Source organism: Rhyacophila brunnea, unplaced genomic scaffold (genome assembly GCF_057557595.1).
Source record: "Rhyacophila brunnea isolate RB1 unplaced genomic scaffold, BYU_Rbru_1.0 scaffold_19, whole genome shotgun sequence".
In the NCBI taxonomy this organism is placed as follows: Eukaryota; Metazoa; Arthropoda; class Insecta; order Trichoptera; family Rhyacophilidae; genus Rhyacophila; species Rhyacophila brunnea.
This window is the reverse complement of record NW_028232848.1, coordinates 28152411-28159248: the sequence shown is the minus strand read 5'-3', so window position 1 is coordinate 28159248 and position 6838 is coordinate 28152411. Positions and strand designations below refer to the sequence as shown.

At 30.6% G+C, this 6838-nt stretch overlaps 1 long non-coding RNA gene across 1 annotated transcript; it reads right to left on the bottom strand.

Moving 5' to 3' along the window:
* Positions 1 to 1422: 1422 nt before the first annotated feature.
* LOC147072885 (uncharacterized) lies at positions 1423 to 6265 on the bottom strand. Its single transcript, XR_015070509.1, has 3 exons — positions 5580 to 6265; positions 3835 to 4001; positions 1423 to 2232 (listed from the first exon to the last, which is right to left on the bottom strand). It is a non-coding gene; the product is annotated as an uncharacterized LOC147072885 (long non-coding RNA).
* Between the last annotated feature and the right edge of the window lie 573 nt (positions 6266 to 6838).

Sequence of the window (6838 nt, the reverse complement as noted above, 5' to 3'; positions counted from 1 at the left end):
ATTGTGATATCATGCTAGTTTTGCGAAACAAGAGTATTTTAAAATGGAAATAATAATGTAGATTGATTATAAATATTGAAGCATCGTTATTTGCTTTATTATTGATTCTATGAAGTAGATGGTGTTCATAATAATTCAAATATAATATAATAAGAAACCTGTGTAATGTGACTTTACTTTACGAAACTGGTAAAATTATGAAATTTTGTTAAGCCCACCTACACTGGCAGATTATCATGTTGATCATCTAATACGATTGCTAACCCCCTTCCCCCAGCACCCACCTTCCGATAATCTGCGCCGATATGATATGTCATTTCAGTACACTCACTAGAGTCATGGCCAAAATAAAAAAAATCACATTATTCACTCGCAACTCAATCAGATCGGTGTTAGTAGAGTTAACAATAACCGTGTGTTTTCGATAATCGTATAAATACAGCTAAAATAACTGGTAGGTTGCTCATACATATATTATATGAGTCGCTGCAACATGTTGCAACCACAAAGCGATATTGTGTGTAAATGGCTACAATTATTATGTTGACTAAATTTAACATCTTGCCGATTTACACAAACTATGTATTATAATATAATAGTAAATTCACTTACATTTAACTGCATGAGGATCTTAGCATATGCCCAGTGCCATCTCTGCCTCGCACCAGCAGGTCTGGCCCTCACTGTCTCTTCTTCTTCAAATGAAACACTTTTCGCCTTGTCTTCAGATCCTGAACCGACTAGGCTTCCAGTTTCTGGTTCACCTGATTCGTGAAAAATATATATTAAATAAAACTTAGTGAATAAAATACATTTTGTTTACACATATAGATAATAATATACTTAGGTAGTAATAAATTCGAAAAAAAAACATAAGGAAAATCTTTGTAAAATATAACAATATCAAAAAGTCATATAAATTAATAACGACGTTGTAAATATTGATTTAAATATTAAATACTTAATTTCGGAAAACTGATAAATGTAAACGACAAACCTAATTATTTATTATAATCTCTAACTTTTTTTATGGTAGGTGCAATAGTTTTCTATGCATCAAAATGTTATTTAATTTAGTTTTTTCCTTGATAGATGTCATTGCATACTATTTTTATTTAATAATTGTAACGAAAAACAGATGTCACTTATACTGATTATAAACATAATAATATACCTATTATATTTTTGAAATATATTTTAATAAAAATAAAAATACTCAAAATGTTATTTAATATGGTTTTTCTTTGATAGATGTCATTGCATAATATTTTTATAATTGTAACGAAAAATGTATGTCACAAATACTGGTTATAAAAATATACTACTTTTTAATATTTTGATAAATACAAAATACTCAAGAAGATTAATTTTTGCAAGCATTGAATTAAAAAAGCAAACCGATAAAATATCAAAAATTATTACCTGTCCGATCTTGGGGAGCTCTGGTGTCTGGTGGTGGGCTACCACCAGGTTCCTGCAATACGTCTTGAATACCCGGCAAAAGTCCCTGAATTGGTCCTTCGATACCCGGAGACCCTCTATAAGTAGCCTCCACCGATGCTTTTCTTGAACCACCCGGGGACAGTTGCTTAGGTCTATACGGTTCCACTAAAGAGTTCTCTAAACTTCTACCACGGCCCCTAGGCTCTTCGTCTTCATCTAAGGAGCCAGAAATAGGCTCTAACCTATCAACGTGAATCACTGAAACTGGCGAATCGTGACTGTGCGTTTTGCTATAATCCGAACTAACTCCGTTCAATGCGTCTAAGTCCTCAGGAGTATAACTGTCAATAGAATCCTGATTCTGCAGATATCCTCTATCTGCAGAGTCCTGTTTTCTAAGATACTCCTGTTCGGATATTGTATCTTCTTGTACACTATAATCTAAAGAGTCTTGCTTTAAAAGGTCTCTGTCCACTGATACATTGTTCATATAACCGTAATTGTTCGCGTTACTTATGGTTGTGTCAGTAATTAGTGGGGGTTGTATGCAATTGTTCATATGCACTGTGGTTGGGGGGTATGTATTGTACGTTTCACTTTCTGTCACTGATATTTGTTGGCGGAGAGCAGGGCGTGGTGCGGGCACTGGTGCAGTAACAGTGGCCGTTGTGACAGGTGGCTTTGGAGCAGCCGCTGATAAGAAGCTGCCCAGCTTCTGGGCGCCACTTGAGAACAAGCGGCCAAAGGTCTGGGCCGCAGCTGCCGCCACCACTGGAGCTCCTGCTATACCTGGAATTTCATTTTATAGTTTTATATTATTAATAGTTATGATAATAATGATGAATATTTTGTCGTAAAAATGAATACCTACGCCATTCTCATAGAGATTATCACGAAAAAATAAGTTACATATTATTTCAAAATTCAGGCTGCATAATATTTTCAATATGTTTTTTTATCATTGAATATTTGTTAGAATATTTACTATTTACCTAATATTTAATAAAAATCTTCAATTAATATTAATAATTAATACTTATGCATATTTTTTTTATATTAACACTATTGAAGATAAAATAAATCAAATGAGATACAATATTATTATACAACTAATAGGCATATATCTTCGAGTGATACAGGAATTAAATTGTGAATCTTTTCATATAATACTATACATACTATTACTGATATTATGGCTGATCAACTTTTTACAATATTTTTTATCTGAATCCAATAAGTAAACTGGATTGTTCCAAATTTCTTCGTCCATTGTACATAATAATGGGTGTTTATGTTAACTTATTATAAAACTTTATACCTATAACGGATTTAATTTACAGTGCGTTTTGATCCATAATGCTTAGTATTTATTATGATTGAATAATTAAGTAAAAAATAGTATAATTATACGTTGTCTTTATTGAAAGATTGTTGGTGTAATATTTTTGCCTTTTATTTAGGTATGTAAAGGTATTTGCGATTTTATTTAAATAATGATCAACAATTATTGTGGAAATAGCTCCCTTAGTACAGCCTTGTCAAATAAACCTGATAATCATAAAATTTTCTACAAATAAATAGCTTTTTATTATGAAGTTAAGTAACAATTTTTCTCGTATTCTTAATAGCTCTTCCTGCACATAATTTTTTTAAGGTTATTCTTTGGATAATTTTGTCTTTTGTCTTAACTGAGAAATCTACGGATATAGAATAAATACCCTTAGATAGTATGTTTAATTTGTTTTTTATAATAATACTTGACAAAATATATTTTCAAAAACCGATACGGCCACTATTCAATATTCATGGTATAGACGTATAGGACTGTTCCAAGCGTAAATTGTAATATTTAAATAAATTCCTTTTTTCATTGTATTGTATTTTAAAATATCCGTTTTATTGGTCAACAAACGATTTTGTACTATAATTACATGTCAATAAAATTGGTTATACTGGTATTTATTTTTATCATCAAAATTTAGGATCTTTCGAAAAAACTCAATATACTTACATAAATTTTTTCATGACCTTGATATAAAATTTTCCCTTAAAGATACAATTACTTAGGTACAAAATTTTGTATATTATTATTGGTAAAATCAAACATAACATACATTGCCCCTATTAGGTATATATTTTCTACCGTATATGTTTTTAAACTATGTATGTATGTGGCTAAATATAGGTAGGTATTGCTTTAAATTATTCAGCAATCAGAAAAGCTTTTATCAATATATCTTGCACACATTGGCTCCGAGAAACACACATATTTTACAAAATTATACATTTTTGATAATATATGGGATTGTATTTTTATTAGATTTTGATTAAATACGGACTTATTCGTCATTGGAAATTGTTGCTTTACTGAGTTATATTATGGTGACTCACCGGCTTGTAGAGGGGTGGGTATTGAATGTCCCGTAGTCTGCTTGGTAACTTCCGGGGTAATTTTAGCAGTCACTGTCAGAGGAGGTTGCTGAGTACCTGCTTGCAAATTCGATGGAGGCCACTGAGAGGTTGTATAGGGGGTCTGCCGATTGTCTTCAGATATGTAACTAAAAATACAAGAATTCGAAAATATATTGGCACCGTTGTATGGTTTTCCCATTTGTAATACCAAAAAATATACACAATTTAAAACGACCAGTAACATACATATGAAAAATATTTGTACCTGAATTCATAATATTAACATATCTTATGATAATACCTCTGACGCATAGTTATTAGAAATTGATTGCACCGAATGCTTAATTGGTGATGCACGTTGTTCGGAATCTGATGTATGCAGTCCCACGTGGTACAAATATTTTTTTCTAATGAGGTGTTCTAAAAATGTTATTCATTATCGAACCTTACATTCGTAAATCTTGTGTTATATTATTATTTAAGTGTATATTTTTTAAATATTATTATATTGTTGAATATGAGCATTTATTTTAAGTCAGAAATATATTTTAATATACAAATACAATGGGGCAAATGGGATTTGAACTTACTTTCATCGAAATATAAACCAGTGGTCTTACAAACAAAATTTAGTTACCGGTTCAAATATTAGCTTTGCAAAAGTTTCTTAATAACAATACTATCTGAGGTGTTATTTTAAATGTCGTTATTTTATAAATCCAATGAATAGCAATTAATTCTTAAATGAAGTGTCTTGTATTGAATAATACCGAAATAATCACACTAATGTATAAGGGACTCACAAGTAGTTAGGTTTGGTACCTATTGAATCATATCTTGATTTTTTTTTAAAACCATCAGTCTAATTTCTATAGCGTAAACGGTAAAATTAAAATTGCTAATTTTATTGGCAATTTATGAATTTTTTTTTGTACCTTAAAGTATTAACATTGCTAATCAAATTACTTATTGTCTTATTTTCGAAACGTAGATCCCACAACAATTAATATAAATACCAAATTTGATTAGCATGTCAGTTTAAGTACCCAATATCATCTACCTTAATTGATCATAAAGTAGAATCCTTCTCGATTGACAGAATTTAAGGTAGGTACATCAGTTAAATGCAAATATAATAAATGATTCGCATGAATCATAGATATACCGACAGGTTAGAGACCAAAGCACTCACCCGGAAAGTTAAAGACGTAAGTTCGAGTCCTACTCGGTTCGATTTTTTTCTAATATGTACGTTTCTGACGTTTTTTTAAATTATGTTTTTTCTACAATATTGTAAATAATATGTTAAAACGGTCGTAAATTGCTTTACAATCGACTTTTTGGTCATACATTATTTATGTGAACTTTTATTTACTGATTGTATCAGTATCGATCAAATGCCTATATCATTTTTTTAATAATTGTATATTAATTAATTATACTTATAGCAACAATTAATTGAAGGGCTTAGAAACATATGCGGCGGTTAACATTTTTGTAAAAATTTTGGCGAGTCAAATGTATACATTCTTATGTATAAATATTCTTATGTATAAATTCTGTAAACAATATTTTTAAATGTTGTTTATATACTAATGTTACATATTATTTAACAGTCTTGTATTTTAGAAATTATACCTAGAAAAGTGAACATAAGATATTTTTATTTAGTTTTGTTTCTAGACCCCTCAATAATTATAATATTAGTAAGGATACATCCTTACCTGGAATCTTGATAGCCAGACGTAACTGATGGTTGAAACTGTTGTGCGTCTTGTTGATATGAATGGATGTCATTTTGATATGGAGGTAAGTCTTTGTTATAAGGCGTCGAATCTTCATAGTAAGGCTGACTTGCATCATAGTAAGGCGTTTCTTCACGGTCATAAGTGGACTGATCCTGAACTACGTATGAGGGTTTGTCATACGAATATGACGTTTGGTCCTGCTGGAATTCCGGTTGGTCTTCTACGTACTCCCTATCTTCACTGTAAATGGTTTGGTTGTCTATGTATTGCTCCGGTTTATCAAAATATTGCTTGTTCTCATCAGCGTAAAAACTATCATTTGTATAACTCAACTGATTGTCAATATACGGTTGTTGATCTTCTATATACGGCTGTTGGTCTTCTATATATGGTTGTTGGTCTTCTATATACGGTTGTTGGGTTTCCATATACGGTTGTTGGTCTTCTATATATGGTTGTTGATCATCTATATACGGTTCTTGATCTTCTATATATGGTTGTTTATCTTCTATATATGGCATTTTTTCATCTACATATGGTTTATTAAAATCGTCTATATACGGTGTTTGTATAGTTGTAGACATCGTAATTGTATCTTCAATGTACGGAAGACCAGGCTGCTGGGCAATCGATTGATAGTCTGGTACAGTGTATGCTGGTTTATCAATAATGTATTGCTGGGGTTGAGGTTGCTCCTGTACTTTTGGTTTCTTGTCTGCAAACAGTGAACTGAATATTGAAGTGGCAGTGGTTTTTGGGGTAGGTTTTGCAACTGGAGGTGCTGGGAGTTTTCTTGGAGACTCAGTAACAGATGATAATCTGAAAAATATAATAAAATTTAATCAGTGAGGTTAACAATGGAAATAACTCACAGGAAAATATTGAATCTACAATTTCACGATTGAGTATTTGATTTGGTCATTTGGTGTATATAAAAAATAGTATATTTAAATATTTATATTTTTTTTTATTTATTAGGTAAAAAGACATAATAATTATGTTTGCAGATGCCGAAAAAAAAAATAATTTTTACTAACTCCTATAATTTTAGTAAATTACGTTGAAAAGTTTTTATCAGCATAAGACCCTAATCAAAATTATTCTTTGACACCTATTACAAATATTTATTGAGAATTATCAGTTAGTTTTTTTATATAAGTATTTACAAGTTCCCCATTCGCTGCGGACATTTTAATTAATATTTAATTAGCACATTTAAATTTCTTATATCTAAT